Genomic DNA, 19,765 nt, shown 5'->3' with positions numbered 1-19,765 from the left:
TGGTGACTACATTAAAGGGACAGTCTACCATATAATTGTTATTGTTTTAAAAGATAGATAATCCCTTTATTACCCATTCCCCAGTTTTGCATAACCAACACAGTTATATTAATATACTTTTCACCTCTGTGATTACCTTGTATCTAGGAACCTTCTCCCAGCCCCCTGAACATGACTGTGACTGTTTATTATCTATTGTCTTAAATTTAGCATTGTTTTGAGCTAAATCTTAAATATCCCCCTGTGCCTGAACACAGTGTTATCTATATGGCCCACGTGTACTTTCTGTCTCTTTGTGTTGAAAAGAGATTTAAAAAGCATGTGATAAGAGGCAGCCCTCAAAGGCTTAGAAATTAGCATATGAGCCTACCTATGTTTAGTTTAAACTAAGAATACCAAGAGAAAAAAGCAAATTTGATGATAAAAGTAAATTGGAAAGTTGATTAAAATTAAAAGTCCTATCTGAATAATGAAAGTTTAATTTATACTAGACTGTCCCTTTAATATATATAGAAAAGGGAACCAATCAATATCATTATTATATAAGATCCTCCTGGCAAAGCAGGGACAGTTAAATCTAGATCAGCTTTCACTATATTGCTCTAAATACTTTGAAGAGACTAACCAGGATAATATCAGGAAGGGTATCAAATGGTTAAATTAACCCCCCCTTCGTTCCTCCTGGAAGGAATCTCATTTAAAACTCCTTAGTAATGCCTATATTTCACCAAAGAGATTAGCTATGTGGACGCCAGGACAACTAGGTTGCTGTTATAAATGTTTTATGCCTGCAGCAGACTTGCTGCATTGCTTTTGGTACTGTCCCAAAATAAGGCAATTTTGGCAGAAAGTTAATTTCTGGCTAAATAAGAGTACATCGGAGCATCTCTCCTTTGATCCAAGATCCATTTTCTTTTTAACCACAGAAGAACAGAACCGTGATTTGATTAACACGGTTATTTTAATGGTTTGTAATTTGATCTTGAGAAACTGGAAAAATAAGAAATCTCCCGCCTTCAGAATATTTACTGAAGCAATTAAAGCACAAATTATCTTTGAGCAACACAATATACTTAAGATACATAACAAACAAATACAACTTTTTTTCAATAAATGGACGAAAGTTATTCAGTTATATCCTATTTCTACACAATTTTTACTTTCTAAAGCGTTTCATAAATCTGAATATTTTGAGGGATTGATATTAAGAGAGATATTTTCTGTATCTTGGAATTGAGCCAGTAAATTTTGCCCGAGATACCGGAGGAGGAAGAGGTACTGGAGGGTGAGGAAGTGTAATTCTGTTTCTGAGGGTAATATTTATGTGTATATATATATTATATATTGTATTTATTTTTTGATATTTATATATATTTTTTTTCCTTCTCTTCCCCCTCTCGTCCTTGAAATATATATAATTTTGTTATATAAGGTCCACTTAAAAGTTGTATGTTCCTGTCCTCGCTCACTGTATATAGAATGTTTATAAAAGGTCAGGATACGGATGTATTTTGCTGAGTAACTAATAGAATTTGTGTTTTTTTCTTTCTTTTTTTTCCTTTTAATATTGATATGTACTATCTCTGTTCCTAGTGTTATATAATTAATACTCAAATATCTATGACTGAATGTCTGTTTTTCTGTTTTCCTGACAAATAATAAAAATATGAAAAAAAAAAAAAAAAAAAAAAAGCTTTCTACACAAGAGCGGCAACCAAGATCCACAAAGGTGTTTTCGTCCAGGAATACGGTTACTTTTTGGGATCACTGAATGACTCTTTTATGTCCACTCCAAACTTAAAACTGATAAGGAGATAAGTACTGGTTTGCTGTGACACCTTTTTAAATATACAAGTATTTTCAATATACAAAAGTATTTTTTTTACTAATGTTCTGTTGAGAAATTATTGTTTCAGCAATTAGACTGTCGTAGTTCTATTAGAGAGTTCTATTAGATAATTTTGTATCCAGTATTTGGGACTCCTATTCACTTTTATATACTGTATTTGTTTATCTACTTTTTATTACCTACCCTTTATATTTTTTAACTGTATAATAAGTGTATTTTAAGTGAATTTGCTGTGCTTAGGCGTGCTATTTTAACTTTTATGTGGGTATTTACATTGTATATTTATTAGGCAGCTTCTTTTCCTCAGACAAAATGGGCCAAAAAAGAGATTTAACTAACTCTGAAAAGTCAAAAATTGTAAAAAGTCTTTCAGAGTGATGCAGCACTCTTGAAATTGCTAAGATATTGGAGCATGATCACAGAACCATCAAACATTTTGTTGCAAATAGTCAACGTGTTGAGAGAAAAAGACGCAAATTAAATGCCAAAGATATGAGAAGAATCAACCATGAAGCTACCAGGAACCCATTATCCTCCAGTGCTGTCATATTCCAGAACTGCTACCTACCTGGAGTGCCCAGAAGTACATAGAGTTTAGTGCTCAGAGACATGGCCAAGGTAAGGAAGGCTAAAACCCGACCACCACTGAAAGACATAAGTTGAAACGTCAAGACTGGGCAAGAAATATCTGAAGACAGATTTTTTCAAAGGTTTTATGAACTGATGAGATGAGAGTGGCTCTTAAAGGACCAGATGGATGGGCCTGTGGCTGGATCAGTAACAGGCGCAGAGTTCCACTTCGTATTATTACAGTTGAGCTAGTTGAACATTTTTGAGTTGAAGATGGGCTCAAAATCAACTCCTAAACCTACTGCCAGTTTTTAGAAGACACTTTCTTCAAGCAGTGCTACAGGAAAAAGTCTGAATCTTTCAATAAGACCATGATATTTATGAAGGACAATGCTCCATTGCATGCATCGAAGTACTCCACTGTGCGGCTAGCCAATAAAGGCCTTAAAGATAAAAGAATAATGGCATGGCCCCGTCCTCACCTGACCTAAACCCTACTAGGAACTTGTGGGCCCTTCTTAAATGGGAGATTTACAGTGAAGGAAAACAGTACACCTCTCTGAACAATGTCTGGCTTGCTGCTGCACAAAAATTTCAAGAAACTGACAGACTCCATGGATGGAAGGCTGTTATTGAAAAGAAGGGTGGCTATATTGCTCACTGATTTATTTATTTTTTTGGAAATGTCAGAAATGTTTATTTGTAAATTATGAGTTGTTTGTTTATTATTCTCACATTAACACATGAAAATTAAAAGGTGAGATTCGAAGATTTTTGTTTTTCATTTAGTTGCATAATAAATCTGCAGACTAATAGTTGCCCAATATTTGTGCACACATAGATATTCTCATAAGAAAGCAAAAAACCCACTGTTACATTCATAAATATTCAGGTTTGAGGTTTATTAACATTTTGAATTAACCAAGAGCACTGTAGTAGTTCAATAATGAAATTAATCCTCAAAAATTCAACTTACCTACTAATTGTGCACACAGTGTATACAGCCTATACAGGTTTTTTTTTTAAAGTATAGTTTTGCTTATTTTTAAATAACATTGAGCTGATTTTCAGACTCCTAACCAGGCCCCAAAGTTTTAAAACTATACTGATGTATACATACTCCAGCTTGCTCCTGTTTGTGTAAAGAGTCTTTTCATATGCAGGGGGAAGGGGGAGTGTCTCCTTTTTTTGCTATATAACCACTTTCAGTGGGTGTTCCAGCTAACCTTTTCAACAGAGCTAAACTGGGAACTTCTAAGTAAGTTTTTAAATAGTTTTATATCAGTATCAGTGCATTTATTCTTTATAGTAGTGTCTGTTACATGCAATTACAGTTGCAAGAAAAAGTATGTGAACCCTTTGGAATGATATGGATTTCTGCACAAATTGGTCATAAAATGTGATCTGATCATCATCTAAGTCACAACAATACACAATCACAGTCTGCTTAAACTAATAACACACAAAGAATGAAATGTTGCCATGTTTTTATTGAACACACCATGTAAACATTCACAGTGCAGGTGTAAAAAGTATGTGAACCCTTGGATTTAATAACTGGTTGAACCTCTTTTGGCAGCAATAACTTCAACCAAACGTTTCCTATAGTTGCAGATCAGACGTGCACAACGGTCAGGAGTAATTCTTGACCATTCCTCTTTACAGAACTGTTTCAGCTCAGCAATATTCTTGGGATGTCTTGTGTGAATCGCTTTCTTGAGGTCATGCCACAGCATCTCAATCGGGTTGAGGTCAGGACTCTGACTGGGCCACTTCAGAAGGCGTATTTTCTTCTGTTTAAGCCATTCTGTTGTTGATTTACTTCTATGCTTTGGGTCATTGTCCTGTTGCAACATCCATCTTCTGTTGAGCTTCAGCTGGTAGACAGATGGCCTTAAGTTCTCCTGCAAAATGTCTTGATAAACTTGGAAATTAATTTTTCCTTTGATGATAGCAATCCGTCCAGGCCCTGACCCAGCAAAGCAGCCCCAAACCATGATGCCCCCACCACCATACTTTACAGTTGGGATGAGGTTTTGATGTTGGTGTGCTGTGCCTCTTTTTCACCACACATAGTGTTGTGTGTTTCTTACAAACAACTCAACTTTGGTTTCATCTGTCCACAGAATATTTTGCCAGTACTGCTGTGGAACATCCAGGTGCTCTTGTGCAAACTGTAAACGTGCAGCAATGTTTTGTTTGGACAGCAGTGGCTTCCTCTGTGGTATCCTCCCATGAAATCCATTCTTGTTTAGTGTTTTACGTATTGTAGATGCGCTAACAGGGATGTTAGCATTTGCCAGTGACTTTTGTAAGTCTTTAGCTGACACTCTAGGATTCTTCTTCACCTCATTGAGCAGTCTGCGCTGTGCTCTTGCAGTCATCTTTACAGGACGGCCACTTCTAGGGAGACTAGCTGCAGTGCTGAACTTTCTCCATTTATAGACAATTTGTCTTACCGTGGACTGATGAACAGCAAGGCTTTTGGAGATACTTTTATAACCCTTTCCAGCTTTATGCAAGTCAACATTTCTTAATCGTAGGTCTTCTGAGAGCTCTTTTGTGCGAGGCATCATTCACATCAGGCAATGCTTCTTGTGAAAAGCAAACCCAGAACTGGTGTGTGTTTTTTATAGGGCAATCAACACCTCCAATCTCATCTCATTGATTGGACTCCAGTTGGCTGACATCTCACTCCAATTAGCTCTAGGAGATGTCATTAGTCTAGAGGTTCACATACTTTTTCCACCTGCACTGTGAATGTTTACATGGTGTATTCAATAAAAACATGGCAACATTTCATTCTTTGTGTGTTATTAGTTTAAGCAGACTGTGATTGTCTATTGTTGTGACTTAAATGATGATCAGATAACATTTTATGACCAATTTGTGCAGAAATCCATATCATTCCAAAGGGTTCACATACTTTTTCTTGCAACTGTATATGGAAATTGGTGTATACTGTCCCTTTAAACTTTAAATAGTTTTCTGTATTTACACATCTAATGTAATTTTAAAAAAATGCATGCAAATTGTTCCCAGGTTAATCTGGGCTTTAGTTTTTATTGCTCTTTTGAAATTAAGTGGAAGCGAAACGCATCAGGTGACATGGGGGGGGTCTATGGAGTGCACACAGTGAGCTGTTTTGCTTTTCTTTTTACTTACCAATAAGTACTGGATGCTTTTAATTTTGATGACTAAGAACTGAGTTTAATGACATGAATATTCACTTCTTTAAATATTGAATTTAACATAGCAACTAACTGTAATCTTTCCTTTGAATACTTAACTGGATCTAGCATTTATTTAGTGTTTTTAAGGTCACTTTAAAAATTAATTTGAACAGTCATAGAGTCATGTAAAAATCTATAGTTTTGCTTATTTTTAAATAACATTGTGGTGATTGTCAGACTCCTAACTAAGCCCCCAAGTTTTAGATGTATACTGATGTATACAGACTTCAGACTTCTTCTGTTTGTATAATGGGTCTTTTCATATGCAGGTGAGGGGGGAGGGGAGTTCTGCTATCAGCCCTTTCAGTGGGTGTCCCAGGTTTATCTCATTAACAGTGTTGAATTGGGAGCTTCTAAGTAAGTTTTTAAAATGTTTTACACTGGAGTTTTATATCAGTGTATGTGTATTTTTCATACAGTTAAATGAAAATTGGTGTATACTGCCCCTTTAAGAAAAAAACTATTTCCTGTTTTATATAATTCATGCAGTTTATTTTATTCAAATTAAACAGCCCAACTAAATACAAAGCTGGATAGGAATGAGGGTCACAATATGAAAAGATGTCAAGTGGTGCTTAAAGGGACAGTATACTGTAAAATAGTGTTTCCCTTAATGTGTTTACAATTGCTTTTTTTACCAACTGCATAGTAAAAATGTATGAAAATTAGCTTTTTAAGGTTTATTTGTGTATATTAATGCTCTGATTTTGTGTTTTGAAGTCGCAACCTAATAAAATGGGTTGATCTTGTAGGTATAATCAGATCTCATTACTGTATCACATTGTTTACATATACATTCTTCTTTATCTTATATCTGTCCATAAAACAATCACCAGTACTTGGAGAGAACAATGGAAAAATCAACATTTTATTACCTTATCTCTGCTATATCGCACTGGGAGTGTTATTTCTTCTGCTGGCTGTGTTTACAATGCTTATCTATAGCTTGGACATGCAGCCACAAACTTTCAGAATAGGTGGGGATACCACATGCTAAATCAACTATTTCAAATGTCAATATAAGGGTAAAGGAGTTACTTACAAACAATTTAATACACTCCAGCAGGTAAAGTGGATCATTGGGAACAAATTAAAGGGGAGAACATTTTTGAGTAAACTGTCCCTTTAAGCTCAGAATTGTAAAAGATATTTGTTTGTTTCCTCATGCAAAAATTTAAGTAATAGGATGTTTTTAAAATAATGTTGCAAATCATATCACATATCACAAATTGGTATGAAAACAACCTATAAATTATATTCTGCGTTATGTGTTCTCGTGTGTAATTGCATTTTTTTAAAAATATTTGGAATATACTTGTTCCGCTTTAAAATAATATTATTGCAACTCCTTTATGCATTATCTTGGGAGAAGGTAGTGCAGTGTGGCTGGTCACCATATGCGCAGGGCGCACCTGAGCTTCTGCTAAGGTATTTAAAGAGACAGTACCATATTTATTACTTTAACAAATACAGTTATAAGCAGTAATAATTCATGAAAATTAGGACAATATCATGCAAATAAACAGTAGAGCTAAATGTGCCTTTCTGAAGCAATGCCAAGCATTGCAGTAGCAACACAGTCCCATACTTGTGAGGGAACCCTCCTTCCTAACAGTACAGCAATCCTCTACACAAGCCCCTCTGTTGGTGATGCACATTGTAGCCCTTGATGATTTGATGGCAACACTACCAGTTTATGAGAGTGAGTGCAATAAATGTATGTCATTATCTGAACCGTCTAGCAAGGCATTCTGGCTGGAATTTGTCCCTATAGCATCCCATCTCTCACAATGCTGTAGTGGTTTGTAGCAAATCCTGCGGCCTACACAACTTGTGCACTCAGAGGCTGGAAAACAGCAGATTCTTGCTTTAGGGGCCAGTCAGACTGGCTAACTACCATAACACAGGGATAATCCAATATGGCACCCTGTCCCACCCACTTGAGTTCTCCTTGCTCTCCTGCAACAGCTCTCTTGAAGGTAAATAACACTGCTCCCTAAATTCAAAACAAATGGAAACATATGCACATTTTTTAGGATTACTAAGCCATTTTTTTTTTTAAATGACAATGGATCTATCTCATAAAAAACTCTCAAATAATGATGCCACTTTCACCTCTATTTAGTTATTTAACCCTTTAAGGACACAGCTTTCAGTTTGCTCAATTGTTTTATGACGGAAAAATTCCGTCATATGTCCTTAAGAAGTTAAATTGATCACACAATCATATCTTCCTAATTTATTTACTCATAATGTTGCTTCCAATGTTAATAACACACTAGGCTGACCATATTGCCGCTTTAAGAAGGAACACATATGAAAAATACATATGTGAGGGTTCTTATACAAAACCATTTCTTTAAACAGCCCTGAAAACAGACCTGACATATGTATTTTTCATATGTGTCCCTTTTTAAAGCGGCAATATGGTCAGGCTATAACACACCCATGTCAAGAGAACGCTAATCATATTTACCAGGTTGAGGGGAATTACTCTGACATGAATTGTTTTAATATATTTTTAGAGACAGTATAAATATTATGCTATAATAAATCATTGTATGGTAAGAATTTAAAAGTACAAGTATAGACATGTTTATGTGTTTAACACAGTAACCACAGTTTAGCCATAAAATTCATTAAAATGTTTTTACACCAGGAACTAGTTAGAACAAGTCCTAGTTTGTACTTTTTATCACAAAATGTTATGATTTCATCAAAATGACCAACAGGTCTTAACTTCCCAGACACCTAAAGTTGAATACAAGCAAAGGAGGAAATACCTCATTTCCCACAGACTAGTACATATAAACTTAGACACAATAGGGTCAAGCTTGTGCCTCTTGCAATGTTATCCTATCAAATCCAGTCTAGTGGATTGTTTTCTTAGTCTTAACTATACTGTTACAACAGCTGAACGATCCAAATATATAATGCAGCTGTAGAATTTCTGCCCTTCTTGAACAGTACTTCATTGTATTGATAACCAATCAGCCACTAAGCATTTTTAAACTCACAAGGGAAACAAAATAAATAGCTTCTACCCATTAATGTATTTCTTATTTACAAAATATTTATTATTTCACCTTTCATGTGTTTATTCTGCATTGTTAATTAGTTATTTTTTTATAACGTGCATTTAGCACCATATATATATATATATATATAATTCTGTAATACGGACTTACTCTGTTTTGACAACGTTTTATAAATTTAAAATTTCACTTATAAAAATGATAATGCAAAAGAATTTGAAGGCAAAATGACATAATTTCATAATGATAAACATATGAGAAGCAAGTCTATATTTTAAAAGCTATTTGTTGTATAAAATCAACAAAAGCAGTAATTTTTGTGAATAGATTTGCTTTAAACAATTCAGTATAAACAAAACAGTTGCATTTAGCAACATAAAGTCATATAAAAAAGATATGTGTTTTGACAATTTACTCCATTTTCATGAAAATCGAGAACTACTTTTTTACATTCACCACAATATTTTAGTTAGAAAAAAATGTGTCTTCTCAAGCTTGATGGATTTTTATTGAAAAACTCTCTAAAATCACAGGATTTGATAATATTTTAGTGTTATCTAACATTACGATTTTTTTTTATTTTACATATTTAAGATAATAAAAGGGAAAATAAATAGGTGGAAATCTACCTATTTAAAGGGATAGTAAAATCAATTTTTTTTTTAAATGATTCAGATAGAAGTTACTTCTAGTATCAATTTTTCTTCATTCTCTTGGTATCTTTATTTGAAAAAGCAATAATTTAAGCTTAGGAGCCAGCCCATTTTTGGTCCAGAACACTGGCTAGCGCTTGCTGATGGGTGGCTACATTGACTATCCCAAACAGCAAGCCCTACCTAGGTGCTGACCAAAAATGGGCCGGCTCCTAAGTTTAAATTCCTGCTTTTCAAATAAAGATACCAAGAGAACGAAGAACATTTGCTAATAGGAGTAAATTAGAAAGTTACTTAAAACTGCATGCTCTATCCAAATCATCAAAGAAAAAAAAAATGGGTTTAATATCCATTTAAGGTTAAAAGATGCCAGAGGTATTTAACTATAACTAAGATTATAACTTTAACTAAGATTTAACTATATTTGGGGGGGGGGGGGGAACAAGTTAGATTACCAAGCAAGTCAAACCCATTTTAACATTTCAAAAGGAATTACAATATTAAAAAACCAATACAAAACGAAAATTATGGTAGAGGTTAAACTCACCTTTATAAAAACAATCAATCTATAAGAGCAGAACTCAGATTGATTAAGGTGACAGCTTTCTCTCTGCTTTCTGTATTATTGTATTTAAGTGAATTCGTTGCAAAAGGATAAAAGACTAAAAGACATAATGGTTTATATTTTTGAAGAAAAAAAAAAGTTTCATGGAGTTTTTTCATGCAAGTTTGCAAGAATTCTTCATAAAGTAAGTCTATGGTGTTTTTGGACAGATTTCTCTAAAACGTTTTTCCTTCCTATTTATAGTCAGTTTAAACAATAAATAATTTATAATATATTTAATAATATGACCTTTATAAATCAATATATTTTAATTTATAGCTACTGTAAACTAGTATAATAGGGATTTTCTCTTTTAATTTACAAATTCTGGATTAAGTATAAACCAGTTTTAGCTATTAATACTTTTAGTACATTTTTGGTGGTGATAGCAAATAGATTTATGTGTTAGGTGATAGTTTAGTGATGAGTTTTTTTGGGGTTTTTTTTTCCAGAAAGAGTAATAGGCATACCAGGTGGCTAGTTTGTGTTTAACCTTTAACCTACATACAGTATGTAGTACATAACAACCAATCCTTCTCCTTTTTCTTAGTATATGTTTATTGTAGGTTTCTTAACATTTAGTAGAAGAGTAAAATTTTGTGCAAACTACTGTTTTTCTTACTTTGAACCCAATACATTTTCCAGTCGCATAAAGTTTTTTTTTTTTTTTAAATATTTCATTTTGAAATATTTCGTTTTAAATCTGGAAAGTTAGAAAAGTAAAATTAATAAAAATAAATAAATAAATATGTTAATAAAATTTGCAATGTCTACACAAAGTTTTATGCTAAAACTACTTAAAAGGGACATTATACACTTTGACATTGTAAAATAATATGTTTAATTATATGAAATAAAAAATTTGCAACATTCATTTATTATTATTTTTTTTTCTTTTTAATTGTGGGTTTTCCAATACCTGACTTAAAGGGATAGTAATCACTTAGGGACAGATTACGAGTCGCACGCTAACAGTTACGCTCAAGCGATTTTCTGGTTTATCGCAGCTGTTTGTGCATGTCGGTTATAGCGATCGTTTTTGACATTTAAAGTAAATGCAAACTCGTAAGCACAATAACGGTTTGCGCAAGAATGATTTTTGCAACCTCAGAGCTCTGGTTAGCTGTTACGGTATATAAAAAGTGTCACAAAACGCATCATAAATACATTAAAAAGTACAGTTACACTCATAATAACACTATCTAATAACAATTATTAATAACAAATATTGCGCAAAAAAGTAATAAGGGTTTAAAGATATTAGGTCTATAAGTTAAGAAGCAGTGGTCTTAAGACCACTGCTCCTTAACTTATCCACCACCTCTGAAACGGCGGACAGCAATCATCCCGATCAGATACGACTGGGATGATTGACACCCCATGCTAGCAGCCAATTCACTAGAAAGGCTTGTGCATGTCGGCATTCAGCAATGTCAGGAGGACATGATCCTTAATAAATCGGCCTCATAGACATAAGTGCATTGAAACCCTTTGCAGTTAATGGGACAGTCAAGAAAAAAAAAACAGGGGGCGGCCTTGCACCAGCGGTTCACAAGAGCTCCTGGTGCAATGCTGAATGCGGAGAGCGTATTGCTCTCCACATTCAGCAATGTCTGTTGGACCTGATCCGCTGATTGGATCATGTCGGACAGACATTTGTTTAATAGGCCTCATTGGCTAAAATGAAAGTCAATAGATAATAAATAAAATGTCATGTGATCAGGGGGCTGTCAGAAGATGCTTAGATACAAGGTAATCACAGAGGTAAAACGTATATAAAAATAACTGTGTTAGTTATGCAAAACTGGGAAATGGGTAATAAAGGGATTATCTGTCTTTTAAAACAACAAAAATTCTGGTGCTGACTGTCCCTTTAAGTATCTGAAAACATGAAGTGACATATTTATGCAATATTCATATTTAATAAAGTGTTTAACTGTTTGTACTGTAAATATTTCACATTCCAATGTTCTTCACATAGGGGAATATGCTGTAAGTATTTTTAAATAGATATTGCTATATATATATATATATATATATATATATATATATATATATATATATATATACCTTTATATATATATATATATATATATATAGGTAAAGATATATATTTTACCATAAAACCATTGTGTGTGTATATATATATATATATATATATATATATATAAATAAATAGAACATGTTCTTCTATGTGAAGAACATTGAAATGTGAAATATTCATATTTTTATGTTGGGTTAGTGCATTTGGGTGCCCGAGCAGGGTGTTAAGGCTTTGGCAAGCGGAGCGTGATGAAGCGGCTGTGCGTGCTCAGTGTGTCCTGCCTTTTCATCTCTGAGCACTCTGCTGCATCAGGTCGCGTAGTTGAGCGCTCAGAGATGAAATATTTGAACTTCAGAAGCGATGCGACGCGGTGCGAAGCAGCTGCTTCGCCTTGCCCCGTATTGCTTGCAGTGTGTCACAGCCTTTAGTTTTATTCCACTTTTCTCACTCCATTTAAGTCTATTAAGGAATACGTTAACGCAATATTGAAAGTTAGGCTTTTTGTGCGCATCGGGTGAGCACATGAGCGAAAACTTTTTACTTTCTACTTGTAATAGGAGGCACTACCTGACCTGCAAAAAGCTTACTTCTAGCGGAGTTAGTGCAAGAGCGGGAGCACAAAATATATATATTTATGAATGAGCAAACTAAATAAGGCTACTAGAGGTGATGAATACTAGTGAACAGTGGATGCACTAACAATTGTTGCAAGAGTTAAAATATTCTGATGATGGCTAATTAAAAATATCTGAAAAGGTCTTTAAATCTATGTATGCATTGATCAGAGTGGGAAAGTGATCTAACTGAAATGAAAGGATGAAATAGAAAAGAAAACGTAAACAACATAGTAAATAAGTCCCAAAGAAGTAAATCTAAGCAGAAGAGCAGAATATATAGCTATATATTTATTATGAAATTAATTATTAATTACCTAATTTAATTATTAATTAAATCATGTAAAACAAGGTGCTGAAAGTTGTCTGTTAGTTTTTTTGTTTTGTTTTTTAAATGAAAGCAAGACCAGTCAGTCAATTTCATTAAGGGGAAATCAAAGAGTAAATAACTGCTGGACAAAATTATTTATTCAAAGCAAAGATTGGCCTAAGAATAGCATATAGATGTATTTTAAAAAAAAAATTATGTTATATGTTTAAATATTGAAGTATAAGTGTAAACGTTTAGTTTCTAAAAAGTAATGGGTGCCACAATGGTGGAACCTAGGTTTTCCCCTTATCTGTCTCTTCTATTGAGGACTATTAGAGGCAATAAAGAGTGTGTGCAAACAAGGTTGTGTGTAATATGGGATTAATTAAGTAACTAACAGGTTTTCCATGCAGCCTTGTTTGCACAATCTATTTTATTGCCTGTTATATCTGGCCTTAATTGCCTACAAACGATTGAGAGAGATACAGAAAAAACCTAAGTTCCAAAATGGCTGTGCCCATTATTTTATGGAAACTTAGTGGAATTATATTTTAAATGTAAAATTACAGGAAAAGGGGAAAAATATATTGTGAAGATGTGTTTTATTTACTTTACACAATGAAACATTTTAGATTACAATTTCCTTAAAGGGGTATTTAAGTTAAAAATAAAATCTCTGTTTCATTAAAGAATTTTAATTTGAAACCATAGCCTTGTTTTCTTGTTTTTAAGATCAGAGGGGGAAAAAAAGCAAAAGAGCGGTAAATAGAGATATAGGCCTCATTTACTTTGGTGGTGTTAATGATTTTTGGCTGGTAAGTAGCCATTAAAACAGCTGCTAAGAAAGACAACACCATCTGGAGGTTCACCAAGCTATCATATTTTTGTTTTGCTCTATCCAAATTATGGCAGCTGAAGATTGTTTTCAGCCCCTATTGAAGCAAAAAAAAATCTCAGTTTACATGACTGTGCCCATTGAAGACTATCAGCATTTTGTATGTTGTTATTAATGGGCTCAAGTTTTCAGATTTCCCTGCAAGACATTAAGGGTCAAAATGCCCTCAACAACTAGCATTGCCAAAAGTAAAACTTTTCTTTAAATACAAAACACATATATTTAATAAGAGCATCTGAATATTTAACATTTATGTTAAGTAATAAAAAAATCATAATTATATAAAATATTGTTAAAAAAGTGAAGAAACATATATTAGATAAATCTAGGAGCAAGGAATAGATGTAAATTAAGTAGTATATTATATATTTTTAAATACATTTACATTTTGCAGCTGAGTCGATCACAAGTGAAGGTGACAAATCTTTTAAACCAACAGATTAGAGTTGTTAAGCAATTACTCTGATATATAATTTTCTTCTGAAAGCTACCAGGCTCCTAATTGTTAAATAAATATGAAACCCACATTTTTTCTATCTTCATTCTCTTTGTATATTTATTTGAAAACCTGGAATGTAAGCTTAAAGATCTTCACTAGTTTTATGGGATTGATATGATTCATTGTTAGGAACCAGCCCATTTTTGGTTCAGCACCTGGGTAACGCTTGCTGATTGGTGGCTAAATATAGCCACTAAACAGAAAGTGCTACCCAGATTCTAATCCAAAAATGGTCCAGCTCCTAACAATAAATCATATCAATCCCATTAATCTAGTGAAGATCTTTATATAAAGATCTTCACTAGTTTAACGGGATTGATATGATTCATTGTTTTTTTGAGTTTGTATGATATACATCAATCGGTAAATATTAATTTAAAAAAATATTTTTATATAAAGAATACCGGTATATTTTGTATACTATTCTTTTATTTTATTTTAATTTTCTAAAACCTAAATTACGAGTTATGCGTTATACAGGGTGCAAAATGAATGCAACAAAAGTTGCATTGTTTCACCCCCCCATAGCGCTGCCATTATGAGTTTCTGAAAAGCCTCCTTGTGCATGCGATATGGTGGTGTTAATCTCCATACCACATGAAATCCAAGGGCTGCTTTGACGTGCTCATGCATGCTTTCCCCCATAGACATCAATGGGGAGAGAGTGTTAGAAAAAACCTAACACCTGAAGTGCGGAATGGCGATCGCCGTAACACAGCCCAATTGATGTCTATGGGGAAAAGAAAGTTACATTTAAACCTAACACCCTAACATAAACCCCACGTCTAAACACCCCTAGTCTGCTGCCCCCAACATTGCCGACACCTAAATAAATTTATTAACCCCTAATCTACACCTCCCGACATCGCCAAAACCAAAATAAAGTTATAAACCCCAATTCCGCCGCTCCTGACATTGCCGACACTAATAAAAATGATTAGTTTTTATTTATTTAAATAGAGTTATATTGTAATTTTAATTTAAAGTTAGGGGGTGTTAGGTTTAGGGGTTAATAGTTTAATTTAGTGTTTTGAAATGTGGGGGCTGGCGGTTTAGGCGTTAATAGGTTTATTTAGTGGTGGAGATGTGGGAGGCCGGAGGTTCAGGGGTTAACAACTTTATTTAGTGGCAGCGATGTTGGGTAGCGGCGGAATAGGGGTTAATAAATTTATTATAGTGGCGGCGATGTCAGGGTGCGGGGGGGGAAAGGCGTTAATATATTTAAATAGTGTTGGCGATGTGGGTGGGCGGCAGATTAGGGGTTAATAACTTTATTGAATAGTTGTGATGTGGGTGGGCACAGTGGAGGCTCCTCCATTTGAGCACAATCGCACGTGCCCCCCTCAGAAGCCCAGAAGAAGCCCAGAAGATAGAAAGAAAAAACAGAAGAAAAAAAATATAATTTTTCCAATAGCCCCCTACTGTAAAAATTATATTTTTTTTTTGTCCCCCAAAAAATTCAAACAGTTTGTTTAAGAAGGAAAAAATTTTTTTTTTATTTTTATTCTATCATTTATACACTAACCGCACGTGCGGTAGCTAGATATATGGCAGTGTGCTATGCGCATCTTAAATTTGCAGCCTGCGCAGCTCCCAGCCTCCCCATCCCTATACTTTGTGTATCGCACACTTCAGACTGTGCGATCTGTGGGAGGTGTTATTCACAGAGAAAGGCAGCAGCCAGTGACAAAGTAGAGCATCATCACGTGACTGTGAGTGATGACGCTTGGCTGAAGCTGTAACTTTTTTAAGGTGAGGGGCGGGAGCGCGCTCAAGTGTGCTGTGGAGAGCTGGGGGTATGAGCGCTCTGTCGGCAAATGCAGAAAGTGGAAGGAAGGAAGGAGGTAAGTCATGGCTGTGCTGTGGAATATGTGCTGCGTCCCCTTACTTGTTGTTGTTCTACTAAGTCTGTCTCTTCCTCCTACCTGACGGATCATTTCTGAGCCTGTCAGGGAAAGTGTTGTGATCATGTACTTAAATGTGGGACCCACCCGGTAAACACTTCACCCTTGACATTTGAATTACCAATACCTAATAGAAAAAAAGACTCCGTAACATGCTGAACACAATTTAACTCCCTGGCTGCCAGAAAGGACTGCAGTTTATTCCTAAGCAGTGTATTGCAGCCCTTTTTGGTAGCCATGGGGTTAAATTGTGAATCAGTGTTTTCCTATGCATGCTGCAGGGCAGGAGGTCATGAGGGAGAGGACAGCTCCAGTTTAAATTTACAACTCTGTCTTCTGCACGGCACTTGAAGCAGCAACTATGTGATAGAGGTCAGTCTGTGAGTTAGTTGCTAAAGTTTTATGCTCTAAAATACTTAATATACTGTATGTACTGTGGCACAAAGAAGGTTAGCTCAGCCTCAGCTCAGATTATTAATACACTACCACTGCTGTATGTTATGAACATTTAAATGAGCTGGACTAGAACTCAAGTTTAGAATAAGAAAAAGTCCCAAGAGTATTGTAAAAATAATATTACCATGCATGTGACTGTCCCTGCATAGATAAGTGTATGTCTGCTTATATCTGTGTGTGCCTGTGTGCATGTGTTGGTGCCTATCTGTGTGTGTGTATCTCTGCATGAATGTATGTGTGTATCTCTGTGTATGTATAAGTTTGTGCATCTCTGTGTAACTATGTATGTATGTATGTGTGTATCTCTATGTATGTATGTCAGTGGATCCCCTTATAGTAGGTATAACAATGATACCTATATAAATTAAATGCCCCTTTACTTTAGTGTCAGACAGTGTGTGTATTAAACATTATTAAAAAGTGTATTCTGCTTGTCTCTGGGTGTATATATATATATACTGGGTACTTGAGTCCTGTCACTGGGGCAGTATAAGGACATATATATATATATATATTTATAAAGTCCTTATACTGCCCCAGTGACAGGACTCAAGTACCCAGTATATATATATATATATATATATATATATATATATATATATATATATATATATATATATATATATATATATAGTAACTGCAGGGTGTATGTGTGTATGTGGTGCTCTTGTCTTTCAGGTTAGTTATGTACATACAACACACAGTAATACACATAACACACTGCCCTCACCTTGTACAAGAATGTGTTAAGGTAACTGGCATAGTGTGTGTGTGTGTATGTATGTATGTGTGTGTATGTATATATATATATATATATATATATATATATATATGTATATATATATATATACACATACACACACAATAAAATGGGCGGGGCCATCTGAGGGGCGGGGCTAGTGCTCCCCCATCTTCAAAAGTCACCAGCCGCCACTGGGTGGGCAGCAGATTAGGGGTTAATAGCTTTATTATAGTGTTTGCGATGCAGGAGGGCGGTGGTTTAGGGGTTAATAGGTAGTTTATGAGTGTTAGTGTACTTTGTAACATTTTAATTATGAGTTTTGTGAAACTTTTTTAGTAACACAAAATCCATAACTACTGCTCTCAGATGGTGGTATGGATCGTGCCAGTAAAGGCTGTTAAACAAGCATTTTAGCCTCACCGCACAACCTGTAATACCAGTGCTATGGAAATCCTACGCAAAAACTTCATTTTTTTTAGTGCAGGACTGACGTTGTGTTACAGGCTAAAATGCTTGTGGTATAGCTATACCAACACGACTCATTATATGCGTTCCTGGCCATTATCCTGAAATTGCCATTTTTTCAGCGTTAAAATCCACAACGCAAAACTCGTAATCTAGGTGTAAGTATTTTAATAACATTGATTCTCATTATGATTTTGGTGATAGTTTTATATTGAGGTTAACTCACCGGGTGGTCAGCGTGTGTATATGTGTATATACACATAGGTTTATATGTAAGGGTGAATGTTCTCTCTTATATATGTATACCTTTAGCCACACTTTATACACATATCTAGAGTTGTACTTATTTTATGCTTATATTTTACATTTGGTTATAATTGTTTGCACACACAATTGTATAATGAAGGTATTACTAGAATGTAAATGTGACTAATGTACTCTATTATGAAAGTCATGTTTTCATTTTTAAATTTAAAATTGTTGTTAATTTTCTATCACAATTTATTACTATTTCACTATCTGATACACTTTATTTTATATGTGCTCATTTTCTTTAGTATAATTACTTTTCTTAAAGAAATCCCTGCAAATAAGAAAAATACCAAACTCTTATCTCAGCCTGCAATGTAGCTGACTCAGTTTTCAAGTCAACTACATGTCCCATAACTCTTAGCGGTTTGCCCTGGAAGGAAACAATCGGCACATTGGATATGACATCATGGTAAGTAGATTAAAAGAGAAAGTGACATCTGAGTGGAGCTGGAAGTGACATCTGCCCGAAACAGGAAGTGACATGTCAAAAACAGGAAGTGAGTCGCGTTTGGCACCTAATTACCATAACTGATACTGAATTAACATTAAACCCTTGAGTGCTATTGACGGCTCTGATCTGTCACAAATTCTCTTAGTTAGGTGCTAACGATGGCTCAGAGCCATTGCTAGCACTAACCCACCTTGAGGGCAATCTGTGGGCTCCCACCTACTCCCACCCCGGCGATCTGGCCTGAATAGTGAGAGGCATCGCTGGGGCTTCACGTTTCATGCAGTGACATCACACACAATGACGTGATGATGCCACCGCACAACTTTATTTAAAATGGATAATGAACAAACATAGGGAGATGGGGCATACTGCTTAGGAGCCTGTATCTCAAGCATCTAAACAGCTACAGACCCCCAAGTCCAACCATTGGAAAGGTAATCACCTAACCAAAGGTATAAGTCTTGGGGAAAAAAAGCTCAAAACCAGCTTAGTAGCACCCAGGTGGGAAATGGCTTAGAAGCCAAAGGGTTAACACCAGGGATTATTTAAGGCAACTTTCCAGATAGCCCAATAGAGCCTTGATAAAGACCCAATCAGATTGAAATGTGTAGGCTGTCTATTGAACTATCCGGTGAGTGTTTTAACATCAGTTTTTACATTTGTTTATCAGAGTTGCACTATTTTTTGTTTGCAATTTTTATCCACAGGTCAGTTTTGCAGGTACCTAGGTGAGGATACTTTTTCTTGAACATCCATTGAATTTAATTGTCTCTGGATTTTGAGAATAGGATTTAGCCCCCTCTAAGGATATTTATTTAAACTCTGTACTAAGCTATTTTTGCCGGCACTTAGTTTCTTAGAGGTACCTGAATAGGTTGTATCAATATTTGTGTTTTTTGTAGTTATATTTAAGTATAATAAATATTTTTATGTGACACGGTATGATGTTTAACCTTTTATAAGGGCTACTCATTATATATTCTCAAAGAAAGTTTTGTGAAACAATCACTAGAGGGCGCTGTTAAATAAAATACATGATTAATACTTAAAACACCTATTACAAAAATTAGTAATATACAAGCACCATATGATATGGTATGTATCCTTGTGGGGACAATATATGGTTATT

The sequence above is a fragment of the Bombina bombina genome, chromosome 2, assembly GCF_027579735.1.
Source record: "Bombina bombina isolate aBomBom1 chromosome 2, aBomBom1.pri, whole genome shotgun sequence".
NCBI classification, from domain to species: Eukaryota; Metazoa; Chordata; class Amphibia; order Anura; family Bombinatoridae; genus Bombina; species Bombina bombina.
Note: the sequence above shows the minus strand (reverse complement) of the source record.